Source organism: Myodes glareolus, chromosome 3 (genome assembly GCF_982192425.1).
Source record: "Myodes glareolus chromosome 3, mMyoGla1.1, whole genome shotgun sequence".
Taxonomy (NCBI): domain Eukaryota; kingdom Metazoa; phylum Chordata; class Mammalia; order Rodentia; family Cricetidae; genus Myodes; species Myodes glareolus.
The window spans coordinates 75,227,404-75,245,095 of NC_142028.1; the positions used below are offsets into that span (position 1 = coordinate 75,227,404).

Below are 17,692 nucleotides of genomic sequence, written 5' to 3' on the forward strand. Positions count from 1 at the left end.
ATAGCCTATCTTTTTCCAAACGACAGTCTATTAACATTCCCCCATGTTCTTCCATACTCTTCAAAGTCATGCCAATCTCTGCTTATTGTTGTACTGCACACTTAGACAACCCATAATTATCCTCGTGTCGTTGTGGATTGTGTGTGTGTGTGCACGCGCGCTCGCGTGCGGGCTGAAGGAGCGCTTTAAAGCGCCTCTGGGTCCCCGTCTCTTTTTTTTTAAGATTCCCTTTTTAAAGATGTCCGTCACAGAGCTTGCCAGTTCTAGATGTTTGTCCATAAAAGAAACCGCTGTACCAGGGTAAGGACGGTAAACAGCTGGGGGTGAGGCTTTCTCCGCCTCCGCTGATTGGGTCACGGGAGGATATCCAAGGGCAGCCAACCTGGGCCAATCAAGATTCCCTTATCTGGATTTGGGTTTGCCAGATGACTGGGTATGTGGAAACTTAAAATAAAAACTTAAAAAAAAATAATAATTTTAAAAAGTGGAACAAAGGTAGAGTTCAGAAGAGCGCAACGGAGTTCTTAAGTGAAAGCATCGGGAAAACCTGCAGTCCCGGTGCGGCTGCCCCACAGCTAGGCGCTTTCCGTGGCTGGGATGCTACGTACCTGCAAAGTCTCCTGTGTTTCTTGAAACAGTTTGAACAAATCTCCTTTCATCCACAGAAACCCGACTTACTTGCCGCATAGAATTATATAGTCCATAAGTGGAAACAGGCTTTTGTTTATTTGTTTTGTTTTTTTCAAGATGGTTTCTCTGTAGTTTTGGAGTCTGTTCTGGAACTCGCTCTGTAGACCAGGCTGGCCTCGAACTCACAGATATCCGCCTGTCTCTGCCTCCCGAGTGCTGAGATTAAACGCGTGCGCAACCACTACCTGGCAATCTTTAAAATTTATTTTATATGTGTGATTGTTTTGCCTACTTATATGTCTGTGCACTACATTCATGCAGTACCAACGGAGGCCAGAAGAGGGCATCAGATCTCCTGGAATTAGCTGCTAAGTAGGTGCTGGGAACTAGACTTGGGTCCCGTGGAACTGCACATCTTCTCCAACCACTTCTAAATTCTTGTTTTGTTTTGTTTTGTTTTAAGATTTATTTGTTTATTATGTATACAGTGTTCTGTCTGCATATGTCCCTGCAGGCCAGAAGAGGGCACCAGATCTCATTACAGATGGTTGTGAGCCACCATGTAGTTGCTGGAAATTAAACTCAGGGCCTCTGGAAGAGCAGGCAGTGCTCTTAACCTCTGAACCATCTCTCCAGCCCCACCCCCACCCCGCCCAAAGTCTTGATAGCTGTGTGAGACTGGCACAGGGGACACCGTGAGTTCAAAGCCAGCCTGAACAACATAGCAAAACCTTGTCTGAGAGAAAAGAAGGAGTTTTAAAACCTAAATGTATACCACACCCCCCCATAAGTAGAACTCATCTTAGCCTCCTTTCTGAGAGCTCCGAGTGCACCCAGCTAGCTCCCACTGTTCTGCTCAGCCTCATCGCAAGTCCAGCCCACACAGACACCGGGTCCAACCTCATCCCATTCTTAAGCCACCTGCTTGGAGGTTCCACTCCTACAGCTCCGTCTCAAGGACAGACCCACCAGCTCACCTGACTTTGCCCATTTGCTGCTAAATTTTCTCTTGGATCTTTGGCTTGTTCTGGGGTGTGTTCCCTGGCTAGAGTCGGATAAGGTTGTAGCCTCTTAACTAAGTTTAGCTTTTTAATCGATCAGCAGGTTTACAATCCAGAGTGACATCAAAGGAAAGAAATTCCTTTATGAACTCTTCACTGTAGATCCCTCACCTGTACCAAGGTAATTCTATTTAAATCCTAATAGCACCACTACATCCCAAGATCCAAATCAGGAACAAAATTCTCAGACCCACAGTGATCCGCCGCCTCTTTCAAATTACTTTATGGTGGCCGAGAGAGTGAATTAGGTGGACATAACTCCCTTTTCCTCCCGATTCCCTTATGGCTTTCACTGAAATAAATACATAAGGAGCACCACGACTGTGAAAAGCATCTTCCCTTTTACTCCGTGCTAGGGATTGACCCCAGCTGACCGTACATGGAGCACATGCTTTTTCACTGAAACTATGCCCCAACCTATAAATTATTTTCTTCACTCATAACTTGGCCTTCTATAATTTCTAGCACTCTAAGACATGGGGATCGGACTAAATTATTATTTCAAGTTGCGACTGTGTTTAACTTTTACCCAGAGAAGCTGCATGGGGGTGGTGTTATTGCGGCATCAGCAACCAATAAATATTAATGAATGACAACTAACACTTGAGTGTAGAGTTCAGAGTTCAAAAATCTCATCTGGTCACGTGATAGTATCCACCAGTGTGGACTTGAGACAGTCACAAGCCTGTGTACAATACAGATCAAACCCACAGTGAAATTCCACTCACTGCCGTCCAGACTGGCGAGAATGAGAATGAAAGTCAGACAGCTGGATTGCTTCCTCACTGTTGGTAGGAATGTGAATCACTCTAACCGCTTTGGAAAGCAATTTGGCGCGATCTCTTACAGCCGAGCCGCCCTTGCTCCAACCGTTCCTCTTCCAGGTGTGTTCTCTGAAGAAGCGTTTGCACCAGTGTGGCAGGAGCGAGCCCCGTGATGTTTGCACCAGTGTGGCAGGAGCGAGCCCCATGATGTTTGCACCAGTGTGGCAGGAGCGAGCCCCATGTTGTTTATAGCAGCACAGTTCACACAGCAAAAGGATGAAACGAGCCAAATGTCCATGGAGACACATGCAGGTGATTTGTAGCACGGCCCCACAGTGTTGCACGGAGAGGGAAAGACAAAACTGGCGGCTCCGATGAAATACTGAGTTTGCTCTTGTACTGGGGCAACGTGAAGTTTGGTGGAGCTGAAGCTGAAGTTTGGCTCAAACTGAAAACATTAACATGATGGTATAAAAATCTCAGAAACCCTGTGGGGCAGGGGACCTCAGAAACTTTTATTTATTTATTTATTTTTGGTTTTTCGAAACAGGGTTTCTCTGTGGCTTTGGAACCTGTCCTGGAACTAGCTCTTGTAGACCAGGCTGGCCTCAGACTCACAGAGATCCGCTTGTCTCTGCCTCCCAAGTGCTGGGATTAAAGGCGTGTGCCACCACTGCCCGGCCCAGAAACTTAATTTTTAAGAGAAATATGCACAGTACGTTTCCAGTTTTATTCTTTTAAAGATTTGATTTATGTGTCTGTGTCAGTGTGTGAGTGTGTGCATGATGTGAGTGTGGGTGTGTGCGTGTGTGAGTGTGTGCATGTGAGTGTGGGTGTGTGAGTGTAGGTGTGTGCATGTGAGTGTGGGTGTGTGCATGTGAGTGTGGGTGCCTGTATTGTCTGATTCCCTGGAACAGGACATGAGTGCTGGAAACCAAACTTGATTTCCTTCTTCTATTGTGGGACCGTGGGGTTGAACTTAGGTCACCGGGTTAGTACAGCAGCACCTTCCCCACTAAGCCATCTCACCAGCCCTACTTCCATTTATACAAGGCAGGGGAAAACTGTATCACATGAAGAGATACAAACATTTCTGAGATATAAATGCAGCATGATTGTGCTGGGAGGGAAGGAAAATAGAAGCTATTGGAGACCTCGGGAGTCCTTATCATCCGTTCCCTAACACTGGGTAGTACAACCATGTATGCAAATTATATCATACTTCTTTATCACTTACATATGTTTTATAGGCACTCATTTTGTGTACCAGTTTCATATTTAATAAAAACAGAACTTTTAAACCTTCTGCACGCATGCCTACCACCTGCTAGCGCGTTTTGTGTTAACATTTTCATTGTGGGATCATTAGAATCTCAAGGTTTTGCTACAATCTCGGCTTCCTTGCAACATTTGTAGTTTGGGCTGTGATTGTGGTTTTTGAGATTGTCACTGCTCAGTATAGTGGCCTTTTAGGGTATTATCTGCTCAGATGCTGTAGTGAGCAGTGAGCCTCCTACAGCATGGTCCCTGGTGATCTATGCCTGCTGGTGTCCAGATATCTGGATACCCCTTTTCCCTTGAATATGTGACTCACTTGCAAAAAATTAGATGGTGAAAAATAGCTCAGAGAATGACTTATAAAAAAAAAATCTGGCTTTCTTTTTGGGTGTCTTGCTCACCTACTCTTTGGAATGTACCCTGTTGTGAAGTGCCCTGCAGAAAAGCCTGCGTGGTAGAGACTGAGGTCTGTGGTTAGTATAACACAATGTGTCTGTCGCTCTCACCCCTTCACATATTTTTTTTTAAAAAAATCTGTGTGCTAGAGCTTAATTTTTTTTTAAGATTTATTTATTATGTATACAACATTCTGCCTCCGTGTATGCCCGCACGCCAGAGGAGAGCGCCAGATCTCATTACAGATGGTTGTGAGCCATCATGTGGTTGCTGGGAATTGAACTCAGGACCTCTGGAAGAGCAGCCAGTGCTCTTAACCACTGAGCCATCTCTCCAACCCACCCCTTCACATATTGAAGTTCTGTGACAGGCAGACATTTTATCGTTGTGACAAACCCCTGAGAAAAACAATAGAAAGGGGATAAGATTTATTTAGTCTTATGGTTTCAAAAGTTTCAATCCAAAATTAACCGAACTGATTGCTTTGGGCTTTAGACTAGAGACAAGGCAGGAGGGGCCTACCAGCGGGAGCGCAGCACAGAACAAAGACTGCTCACCTCACAGAAAGCAGGAAGCAGAGAGGCAGAAGAGGAAGGGAGAGGTGTGTGTGGAATGCACACCCTTAATCCCAGCACTCGGGAGGCAGAGGCACGTGGCTCTCTGGATTCGAGGCCGGCCTGGTCTACAGAGTGAGTTCCAGGACAGCTAGACCTACAGAGAAACCCTGTCTCAAAACAAATAAGTGAAGGGTTCAGGCTTCATGTATCATTCAAACCCACAGCCCAGCAGCCTGCTTCCTTTAGTGAAGTCCCACCTCTTACAGTGCATACTCAAATTTAGAGTCCATTTTTGGATTAAGACTTGACCTAATCTTCTCTGGAAATTCTCTGGAAGACATGGCCAGGTGTGTGTTTTCCTGCTGACCTCGGTATCTCTCAGTATGATCAAGATAACTCACATTAACCATTACAAGCGCATACTTCCTACATGACAGTATTGAGAACTGAGACCCTTGGGAGATAATTAGATGTAGATAAGATTGTGCAAGTAGGATTCCGATTCTGTGACGGGGTCAGTGTCCTTATAAGAAGAGGAGCTGAGAGACCAGAGTGGTTTTCTCTGTGCACCAAGTGCGGCAGCCATCTGTGAGGCAAAGAGAGTCTCTGACTTGCCAGACTGAGGAATTGTAAGGAATAAATACCTGTTGTCAAAGCCACAAAGCTTTGCTAATTTAGTTCGTCAGTCTGTGTTAGCTTTCCTTACCTGAGCTAATCAATTTACAGAGAAAAAGGATGCCAGTGTGGAAGCACACACCTTTAATCTCAGCACTGGGGAGGTGGAGGCAGGGGGATCTCTGTGGGGTTGAGGCTAGCCTGGTCTACACAGAGAATCAGAACTACACAGTGAGACCCAGTCTCAACACACACACACACACACACACACACACACACACACACACACACACACACACACGATTTATTTTGGTTCATGGTTTCAGAGGCTTTGGTCCATGATTGACTGTACCTGATAGTTAGGGCTGTGGCAGAGCAGCACACTTGGTGAACGCTCATGACAGAATGAAACTGCTCACTTCACAGCGAGCAAATAGAAGAGAGAGGAGGAGTTGGGATCCTAAACTCCCCAGTGTCTGAAGACCTCTCACAAGGCCCCACCTCTGAAAGACTCCCCTGCCTTCTAACAGCCAACCTGGTACTGAGTGTGTACCGCATGGGCCTTTAGGACACATAAAATGCAAATTCTAGGCACAGTCCAAAGTGATACACCGGCCCAAAGCTGGCCAGGGTTTAATACTGACCAAGAGCCATACTGATGAGCAGAGAAGCAGGCCGGAGTCGAACCCTGTAAGAGACACTGGGTGGGAGACAGTCGCTAAACCACACCTGGTTTCCTGACCCTGAGAAACTCTTTGGCTCTGAGTTCGGGGATAATTTGTTAGCAGCAATTGCTAACTAACAGAGGAACTTGTTTTGGGACTAGTCCCTTTGTTTGGGGGACTACTTCCATCTTTTCTACACCTGAAGACTTGGATAAGTGCCCGGTGATTAGTCTTCTGACCCAGGCTGGACCAGTATAATATCTGTTATAGATGTAGGTTGCCCGCCCAAAATCTGTTCCCTCCTTTCTCCTTAGAAAAACCACACTTGTGGAGACAGTCAGCCCAGGAGACTAACACGAATGTCAGAGAGCAGAGGCAAAGCAAAACAAAGAGAAGTACCGTGTCTATCACTCAAAGCCTCTGCTAGGGAGTCAACCAGGCTACCTGTCTTGTTTTCTATTAACTCTTTCCAAAAATATCAAGATTTCCCAGAACTCAGTTGATGTTTCCCCTCCCAGCCTCCAGCCCTGTGCACACTTCAATAAATATTTGAGGCTTTTGGTAAAAAGCAACGCTGTGGTGATTTGAATGAGAATGGCCCTTAAAGGTTCGCATGTCTGAATACTTGATCCCCACTTGGTGAAAGAGCTTGGAAAGGATGGGGAAGTTGGAGGTGTATTGCTGGAGACTGGCTTTGAGGCTTCAAAAGATTCAAGCCTTCCCAGTGTCCTTCTCTCCACTCTCTGCCTGTGGATCAAGCTGTGAGCCCTCAGCTACCACTTCAGTGCCTGCTGTGTGCCGCCCTGCTCCTCACTATGGCCGTCACGGACTCACCCTCTGAAACTGTAAGCCCCAAATGAACGCTTTCTTCTATGTGCTGCTGGTCATGGTGTCTTATTACAGCAATAAAAAATACCTTAGACAATGTAAAGCTCCAACCTTGCTACACCGGAATGTCATAGCGACATCTTTGCATGAAACTGTAGAACCCCCATAACTAGCCGCGGAAGGCTGGGCGACCGAGTGAGTGTCTCGCAGGAGATCTTTGTCTTTCAGAGTCACAGACTGTGCCTGCGTTGTTAGTCCGCTCTCCTCATTCAGCACTGTATTATCGTGCCCTGTACAAGAACGCTCTCATTCCTCTTCAGCTTTCTTTTTCTGAGCTGTTAGTTTCCTATCATTTTTACAATATGCTGAAGTCAGAGCCTATCCTTCAGGCTGTAGATTTCCATACCCGGCCGTGTTTTCCGTTAGAGCTGCCTCCATTTAAGAACGTCCCCATTCAAGTGTCGCTCTGCTATTTTTTTTTTTTTGAACCATTGAGCCTCACATTTCTAACTCTTCAGAATTTAACTTTCTGACTATACTCAATTTTCCCAGTAATAGTCCGTATCACACGGATACATGACAGCTTGTAACAGCGTCAGAAAGGAGTGAAAATCTTGGGGAAAATTTTTCTTTCATAGCCTCCTATTGTCCCCAAGCATTTATACAGGAATATCCATGCTACATCTACATTCGGGATCCTGTAGCTAAAATGTCAGCACATTTAAACAGAATAATCTCGCATGCACCATACATTGAATAATAGCATCATTATACAAAACAGAATTGAATCACTTTACAAAATTTGCACTTGCATAAGCAATTATCATATTCTCGGAAGAATATTACAGTATTTGCTATTCCATGTTACACGTGTTCTCCTTTCAAAGGGGGTTCCTGTAACTGGTCCTTTATCCTTTCTTTCTAACCTGTTACTGGGGGGCTGGATCGCATCCAGAAACCCTTCTTTCCCTCTCTTGCATATGCATACTTAATAACAAACAAAGGCTCTTGGCAGCCTAATGGAATGCTAGCTAATTGCATGTCATCTTGTAAACTCTAAACTCAGCAATACTTCCCATGCATGTGTGTTTTAAAATAGGATACAGGTATAATGTTTTGAAGTCAGTTTAGTTTTATGTTTGTTGAGTGTTTTTGAAGACAGGGTTTCTCTGTGTAGCCCAGACTATGCTGGAATTCCCTCAGTAGACCAGCCTTGCCTTGAACTCAGAGATCCATCTGCCTCTGCCTCCTGAGTGCTGGGATTAAAGGAGCATGTGCCAACATGCCTGGTTTGTTGGTCTTCTATTAAATTATTTTAGTTTTATGTGTATGGATTTTTTATATTTATTTATTTATTATGTATACAATATTCTTTCTGCGTGTATGCCTGCAGTCCAGAAGAGGGCACCAGACCTCATTACAGATGGTTGTGAGCCACCATGTGGTTGTCGGGAATTGAACTCAGGACCTTTGGAAGAGCAGGCAATGCTCTTAACCACTGAGCCATCTCTCCAACCCCCATGTATGAATGTTTTGCCTGCAGGTATGACTGTGCACCACTTGCATGCCTGACTAGATTCCCTGTAACTAGACCACAGCCAGTTGTGGGCTGTCACACCCTCATAACTAGACAACAGCCGGTTGTGAGCTATCACACCCCTGTAACTAGACTACAGACAATTGTGACCTGTCACACCCCTGTAACTAGACCACAGCCTGTTGTGACCTGTCACACTCCTATAACTAGACCACAGTCGATTGTGACCTGTCACACCCCTGTAACTAGACCACAGCCTGTTGTGACCTGTCACACTCCTATAACTAGACCACAGTCGATTGTGACCTGTCACACCCCTGTAACTAGACCACAGCCTGTTGTGACCTGTCACACCCCGTAACTAGACCACAGCCGATTGTGACCTGTCACACCCTTGTAACTAGACCACAGCCTGTTGTGACCTGTCACACCCCTGTAACTAGACCACAGCCTGTTGTGACATGTCACACCCCTGTAACTAGACCACAACCTGTTGTGACCTGTCACACCCCTGTAACTAGACCACAGCCGGTTGTGAGCAGCACCACATGAGGAGTCAAACCTGACTCCTGACCCCCTGAAAGAACAGCCAGTGCTCTTAACCACTGAGACACCTCTCCAGCCCCTCTATCTTACATTTTGAGACAGAGTCTCTCACTAAACCTGTATCTCATAGATTCTGCTTGACTAACTGACTAGCAGGTCCCTGTGTCCATCTCCCCAGCCTGGGGACTACAGACTCTCTGACTTTATAGGGATGCTGGGGATTCAAGCTCACTTTACTGACTGAGCGCCACCCCCAGATACTTCTTTTTAAGTCAGGTCTTTGATTATTGCTGGAGAATGGATAACTGCGCCATTCCACAATTTTTTTTTTTTTTGCCATTAGTATTTTATTTTCATGGCTGGGGTGGAGAGTGTTTTCCTGGCATGTGTAAGACCCCGGATTTGATTTCCAGCATTTCACAACAAAAACCTGAATTCCTTCTGTGTGAAATATTCATTTGTAGTTTTTGTCTACTTTTCAGTGGGATTCTTGGTGTTTTAATTAAGCAATTTGCAGCTCTAAATGATGAAGAATCTGAATATTTACGAGTCTTTGCTTGGTTTTGCTTTCTCTAACACACATCCCTTTGTTTTCTGATACAGAGTCTTGTTATATTACCCAAGCTGATCTTGAACTCTTAGGCTCAAGTGATCTCCTATTTCAGTTTCCCACATGCTTGAAACAACTTGAACTATAGTTGAACACCACCGTGGTAGGCTCCTGTCACTTTTTAAAATGTCGTTTACTGTTCAAGACGCTGGTGTTGTACACCATGACCAAAAGCAACTTGAGGAGGAAAGGGTTTATTTGACTTACACTTCCGCATCATAATCCATCACTGAAGGAAGTCAGGACAGGAACTTGGGCAAGGCAGGAACCTGGAGGCAGGAGCTGATGCAGAGGCCATGGAGGAATGCTGATTACTGAATTGCTTGCTCATCGTGGCTTGCTTAGTCTGCTTTCTTATAGTACCCAGAACCACCCACAATGAACTGGGTCCTTCCCCCTCAATCATTAATTAGGAAAATGTCCTATATGCTTTCCTATAGCCCAGTCTTATAGAGGCATTTTCTTAAATGAGGGTCCCTCCTTCCCAGTGACTCTAGCTTGTGCCAAGTTGACATAAAACCATTCAGCACAGAGTCGTTCTAGAATAAGTCTTTGGTCCATTGCCCCCCCCACCCACCTTGGTCTTGTTCTGGGCTGAGACTGACCGAACTGGCTGCTGGTAGCTTTAGCATAGAGTTGCAGGGCTGGAGCTGTGGCTTGGCGGTTAAGAGTACTTGATTGTTCTAACAGAAGACCCAGGTTCATCCCCAGCACCCACATGTTGGCTTATAACTGTCCGGACCCGATGATCTCTTCTGACCTCCATGGGCACCAGATGCAAATGGAATGTACATACATACCAACAGACAGACAGACAGAAAAACAGACAGACCACGGAAAATACTCACATCTTTTCATACACACCTTTCCAAAGAGTTGAGTTGCTCTACTCAGTTGAGCCTTTCCCTTGGTGAGAAATGTGAACGTATGTCATTTCTCCACACTGCAGGTGTCACAGGGACAAGGCCTCTCAGGGCTGACCTCAGAGTGATTGTTAGCAAACACACTTACCACCACACCTAAGCCATATTGTCCCGTATCAGTCTTGATGGTAATATAAGTAATATTTGTACCTCCGTCTGCCGTGGCCCTGTGTCTGTCTCCTAATAGGTTCTTGTAGCAGTCAGAGCCCAAACAGAAAACAGATGGCATATTCAAATTAGGATCATTCTCGAGGTTTCACAACGGGGTGGTGCGGGAGAATTGTCTGTATTCTGTCAATCATATTTTAATAAAATGCTGATTGGCCAGGCAGGCAGTATAGGCAGGAAAGCCAGACAGGAAGTAGGGGTGGAGCAATCAGAACAGGAGAATTCTGGGAAGCAGGGAAATTCCTCTGCCACTCCTGTCCAGACCACCAAAGAGGCAACATGTAAGCTGTCACACTGAGAAAGGTACTGAGCCCATGTGGCTAACGTAGATAAGAATAATGGGGTAACATAAGTTATAAGAGTTAACAAGAAGCCTGACCTAATGGGCCAATCAGCTTTATAACTTATAGAGATCTTTGTGTGATTGGTTTTCTTTGGGGTTTGCCGACTTGTTGGGGTGCTGGGCGGGATAGATACCCCAATAAACCGGCCCTCATGTTACATATGGCGCCCACGTGGATAACTGAATCCACAGAAAGCTTGGGAAAGCTTGGGAAAGAGTAAAGCATGTTTTCTTGGTAGCAGCAATTTCTCGGGTCTGCTCTGCTTGCTAGAGGCAAGCAAGGCTTTCATCTAAGAGAGGCTTCCTGACTCAGCTTCAGCTGCAAAACCCTGCAGCTCTTTTAAGAGGTCCTGCCGCAAAACACTTAACTGGTGTTGATGAAAAGCTGAACACATGCTTTTCAGTTTTCAGCAGTAGCAGGAAAAAAGCTGTGCTGTTTTAAAATGCCGTCTTTCTGGGCTGCCCTGCCAGGGCAATCTCTGACTGTTTCAGGCAGGCAGTCCGATTGAGTGTGGTCTGTGAGCAGAATGCTGCAGCTTGCTTGCTAGCAAGGACCTTGAAACGCCATAGAGTTGTGGCAACAAAAATGGCTACAGCCAGTACCTCCGCAGAGGCTGGAAAGCTAAGGATCTAGCCTTCAAAGCCACGGCTTTCAGTATTGCTTTGTAAATTAAAGGCTCATGTGGTCAAAAAAGAGGGATATACAATAAAGAGAGATTCAAAGATGAAGAAAACCTCTAAATGGTTTACAGTGTGTTAAAAATATATGCAGGCTTAAAGGTTAAAGTCATTAAAAATAAAAAAGAAAGAAAGGGAGATATAGGGTGTGGTGGTACACACTTTTAATCCCAATGCCTGGGAGGCAGAGGCACATTGACCTCTGAGACTTTAAGGGGCAGAGGTAGTTGACCTCTGTGACTTCAAGGTGTGGTAGCACACACCTTTAATCCCATTGCCTGGGAGGAAGAGACAGATCTCTGAGTTCAAGGTGTGGTAGCACACACCTTTAATCCTAGCACTGGGGAAGCAGAGACACGTGGATCTCTGTGAGTTCAAGGTGTGGTAGCAAACACCTTTGAGCCCAGTACTGGGGAGGCAGAGACAGAAGGATCTCTGTGAGTTCAAGGACAGCCTGGTCTACAGAGTTATTCCAGGACAAAGATATATACGGAGAACCTGACTCAAAAAGCCAAAAGATAAAAGTAAAAATAAAGAAATAGAGGTTAAAATAAAGATGGAGAATACACAGAGAATCTTGATACTGTATGTTATTATGCTCTCTTTGAATTGTTTGAATGCTGAGGAAGGAGCAACAGCTGCTGAAAGACTTTTGTTTATAAATGCTGCTGAACTAACCCAAGATAGGAATTTTGAAAATACCTTGGCTTCAAAACTGAAGTCAAAAGGTATGTTACTTTGGAGAAGAGATTTTGCTTTTGTTTCCACAGAAAACGAGAGGCTTTGGATTTATTCAGAGTTAAGAAAAATCACCTTTGACCAAGGGAGGCCACCTGAAAAATCTCCAACAGGAATAGATGGCCCAGATGTCTGAGTTTTACATCCAGAACAGATTCAAGACTACTGCCTGAGATGATCAAGACTCACAGGATACTTCAGTCAGGACTTGATTATAACTCTAAATTTTCTTTAGGTCCCCATAAGATCATCAGCGCCCCCAACCAGCAGGAAGTAGCCTGAAATACTACGCCCACATTTCCAACAAATGGACTATGGGTATTTTTCTTTGTTAAAAAAAAAGAGGGAAATGGTGCGGGAGAATTGTCTGTATTCTGTCAATCATATTTTAATAAAATGCTGATTGGCCAGGCAGGCAGTATAGGCAGGAAAGCCAGACAGGAAGTAGGGGTGGAGCAATCAGAACAGGAGAATTCTGGGAAGCAGGGAAATTCCTCTGCCACTCCTGTCCAGACCACCAAAGAGGCAACATGTAAGCTGTCACACTGAGAAAGGTACTGAGCCCATGTGGCTAACGTAGATAAGAATAATGGGGTAACATAAGTTATAAGAGTTAACAAGAAGCCTGACCTAATGGGCCAATCAGCTTTATAACTTATAGAGATCTTTGTGTGATTGGTTTTCTTTGGGGTTTGCCGACTTGTTGGGGTGCTGGGCGGGATAGATACCCCAATAAACCGGCCCTCATGTTACAACGGGGGCTATTTGTGAAGGTGTGAGCAGGAGGCAGGGGAGTATGCAATGTGCGAGCCACTGTAGGAAGCTGGGGCTCCACACCCCAGAAGGTGCCAAAGGCAGTGTTAATATCCAGGAGACAAAGTCCTGGAGACCAGATAGCTGAGAGGACAAGAGACCCTCAGGCTAAGGGCACGGTGGCTGGAGGCGAGCCTACAGAGAGGAAGCCACAGAAAGGAAAGGGAGGAAGGACGCTTCCTGCCAGGGAAGGGGAAATTCCATTGCAGCTGCACAAGAGGGGCCAAGGAGGAGCGTGTTTAAGAATGGGAAACTGTCAGCCCAATAAATCAAGACCACTAAGCCTCAGATTCTTCAAGCATGAATCTTTGGATTACCCTACTTTCTCTATCATCCTAATTCCTGTTGGCTCCCAGTTAGATAAACCCAATAGAACAAGGGTTAAGGAAACCCCTCGATGGGGGGATGGGGGTCGGGAGAGCACTCTCTGGTCTTGTCTGGACCTGAGTTTTTAGCACCCACGGTGAGTGTTATCATTCATAACGCTGGTGACCCGAGGCCTGCATGGGTTCCCTGGTGGGTGGCTCGAGGTCCTGTGGGAGACAGACAGATAGATACGCCATGCAGAGAAACCTGGGGTATAGAGTTTATTTAGTGTGTTATGGAGGGGTTAGGAAAAGGGGAAGGGGGAAAGGGGAGAAAAGGGGTAGAAGAGAGAGAGAGAGAGAGAAAGGAGCACGTGGGCTGGCGAGGAGGTGAGTGGTCTACTAGCCTCAGTAGAAGGGGGGGGGGCGAGTTTGGGAGTGGGCAGGGCTTGTCTCTTAAAGGGACAGGGTGCCCAGGTGACAGACCAGGCCAACAGATTATAACAGTGGGTCCCTCACAATCACCTACGACGGCAGCTCCAGGAGGTCAGGCAGCCTTCTCTAGATTCTGTGGGCACCTGCATTCACACGTGTTCATACACACACAGAGAAACATACATACACACAGAATTTTTAAAAACTTTTTTAAGAAAGAAAAGTCATTGAAGGTATTGACTCAGAAACATCTCTAATTCAGAGACGTCTCTTTGGGCAGAGAGGGCTGGGGGAGGTCAGGACGCCTAGACAGGATGTGTCAGACAGCTCTGCTCTCAATCTGGCAGAATTGTTATGCCCAGATCTGCGAAGTCCCCCAAAATTCAACAAGGAAACTGAGTCCCAAATGGAAAAGCAAAGAGCCTTTATTTTATACAAGCTTGCAAACTCAGTCTCTCCATGTGTCTAACATATTGGAATAATCGGAAAGCCCTGAGCTCAGTTAGAGTTGGGTTTTTATAGTAGAGAAGGTGGGGGTGAGGGATTTCTAGGATTCAGGACCTCTGATTGGCTGACATTTGTCTAGTCCTGGTAAGTATGTGCTGGCGGGTGATCCTATCTACAACAGTTGGAACGTTAGGCATTTCCTTTGGATGGTCTGTTCTTGGGTGGTGCTCAGGCAATCTCAGTTTGTGGATCTTCCTGCAACCAGGTATTGCTTCAGGGTAAACTACTGAGACTCAGGCCTCCATTAAACTTATCTATGGCTGAGTCCTGCCCTGGCAGCTGCTAATGGGTGGATGGTCTGTTCCTAGCTTATCATGGTTGGCTCCTACAAGAATCACCCCTGAAACCTTCCATAAAACACTCATTCCTCAAATGAGGAAGTGAGGAGAGATGTGGCCCGTAGGGCTCTGAGAGAGCTTCCCCAAACCTCTTCCCCAGAATGGCTGCATCTTCCCTCAGTTTCCCAGACAAGCATTAACCAAGCAGCCTCAGGGAAAGGACTTTTGCCCAAATAAGAAAAGTCGCAAATCAATCAGATGAAGATGAACCGGGCTAGGGCCAAAATAAGCATGTAAATCCTCCAAAGCAACCATAATCTTCCTGGGGAGAAAGATGGGGAGAGGGGAATGCATGAACAATCTCCATTGGTGGCTGTGAAAACAGAGGAGCCACTAGCTAGGAATGTGGGTGGAGTCTAAGAACTGTCTGATGACCAGCAAAGACTTGAGGTACTCTGCCTCCGAGCCACAGGGAACTGAATTCTGCTACGCCACCATTTGAGCTTGGAAGAAGACTCTGAGCTCTGGCAGGGAATGCAGTTCATCCAAAACCTTGATTCATTGGTTGGTTGTTTGGTTGGTTGGTTGGCTGACTGACTGATGATTGATTATTCAGTCTTTCAAGACCCTGAGCAGAGAATCCAGACATACACGCCGTGCTATGGTGTTCTGGTCTGCAGAACTGTAAAGTAACAGGTGCCTGTTGCTTGAAGGTGCTCAGTGGATGATTATTTGTTAGACAGCACTGGAAACGAATACGGGAGGCAAGCAGCAAAATGACACCGTCCCTACTCTGTAGCCGGTAACAGGGCCCAAGCTGGTGATCAGTACTGAATCTTAGGATTTTCCCATCTGTATGTCAAACGGTATCTTCACGGCTACTCAACAGCTGCTTTTGTGAAAGAATCACCCATACCCACACCTTCCTGCGGAGGACTGTGCTTACAGAGACGTAGTAGATTTACTCAGCACAGTGTCTCCAACAGGTGCTGACTCTAACGTGCCAAAGCTAGCAGGCCACTGCTATAGGGCAGGGCTTTTTCAATTGCAATACATGCTTGGATCACCTGGGGAGATTTTTTTTAATATTTATTTATTTGTTTATTTATTTATTATGTATACAATATTCTGTCTGTGTATCTGCCTGCAGGCCAGAAGAGGGCATCAGATCTCATTTCAGATGGTTGTGAGCCACCATGTGGTTGCTGGGAATTGAACTCAGGACCTTTGGAAGAGCAGGCAATGCTCTTAACCGCTGAGCCATCTCTCCAGCCCCCTGGGGAGATTTTTAAATGTGGATTTGTACAGCAAGTCTGGGTTGGACCCAAGATTCAGCATTTTCTCATCAGTTCCAATGCTGACAGTCTTTCTGATCAGGGGCCACTGTGCTTACTATGACAGGAAAGACGTGGTATCTAAAGACTCAAGAAAACAGAAGCAAACAGATCTATCACGTCTGTGGTTCTCAAATTTTGGTATGAACCCAATCACCTGTAGGATTTTTTAAGATGTAGATTTCTGGGCAGCAATCCATCAGTTTCAGATGCCGTGGAACTGATGGGAGCCTGAGACTCTGCATGTCTGAAAAATCAAAAGTGCTGCTGCTGCTACTGCTGGTCCAAGGACCACACCTGGAGAGCCAGCTGCCAAGCGTCTTACATACATTTTACATCAGGTGCTTAGTGATGCACCCGGGGAAGTTTTGTCATGTGCGTGTACACGCGCGCGAGTGTGTGTATGATGTATGTGCATGTTTGAGTGTGTGCACATGTGTACAGGCACATATTCAGGTGTGTGAACATGCATGTGAAGGACAGAGGGCAACCTTGGGTGTCTTCCTCAATCACTCTGGACATTATTACTATCATTATTATAGTTTTTTATTTACCTACTTATTTAGTGTGGAGGGGTGCATGCCATGGTATGTGTATGATGGCTGGAAGAAAGCTTACAGAAATCTTTAGTGTGGAGGGGTGCATGCCATGATATGTATATGAAGGCTGGAAGAAAGCTTACAGGAATCTCTTCTTCCACCACTTGGGGTCCAGGAATCAGACTCAGGAGATGAAAGCATCTTTACCGGCTGAGTCAACTCGCTGACCCTCTCCATCTTAATTTTGGAACAAAGTTCCTCAGTGAACCTGAAGCGTGTCAACCAGCTGGCCAATAAGCTGCTGGGATCTACCTGTCCCTAAAGTCCTGGGGTGACACATGAGAGTCGAACTCAGGTCCTCAGGCTTGTGTGCAGGCGGTTAACCAGCTGAGGTTTCATCCAGAAGAGAGCTGGCTCCATCCAAAGAAGCTCAACGTCCTCAGCCCCATCGCCTCTTCACATCTTTTTGGGGGAGCATCCTGCATTCCTTCCCCTTATCTCAGTTTCCCTCTTCCCACCCACGACTTTGTCTTGATGTAAGGGACTTTGTGGGACTGTTTATTTACTAGATGCTGCAAATCTACAACCCCAATAATCAGCCCCTACCCTTGGTTCACAGACATATGTATCTATCCCGCAATGGCCAGAAATCAAGGCATCCCTTAAAGCTGCCACAAAGCATTCTGGTCTTCACTCTTTTTTTCCTTTCCGTAGCAACTTTCCCTGTGTAAACTTCACAGGGTGGTGAGCAGAAGTCCTTCAGTTCTACTGTTCTGTACCCACACTGGTTGCCAGAGCAGATTAATGCTGCTCACCAGACTGAGGCCCCCTCCCTCGGCTGCATTTTGTCACGTGCCCCCACGACAGCTAAGCCAAGGTGTGACGATGTGCTAACACATGCTAGACAAGCAGAGGACCCATTTCCTAATTGTTCCCCAGCAGCAGGACTGCATTCCTCAAATACACCAGCCAGGATCCCATCGTGAAGATTCCACAATTATTACATCAGGCCGAGTTCAAACAGGAAAAGGAAAAAAAAAGATACAACGTGGAAATGAATACAACGGAAGGTTTTATGAAGGGACCGTTTATGAAGTCTTGCACAGGGTACAGGGGACCCACAAGGGATCACAGAGCTAATAAC

At 45.9% G+C, this 17,692-nt stretch overlaps 1 long non-coding RNA gene across 1 annotated transcript; it reads left to right on the forward strand.

Moving 5' to 3' along the window:
* The first annotated feature begins 2,153 nt into the window (after positions 1–2,153).
* Positions 2,154–3,760, forward strand: LOC148122701 (uncharacterized). The gene is made up of 2 exons (XR_015737512.1): positions 2,154–2,482; positions 2,576–3,760. It is a non-coding gene; the product is annotated as an uncharacterized LOC148122701 (long non-coding RNA).
* The last annotated feature ends 13,932 nt before the right edge of the window (positions 3,761–17,692 follow it).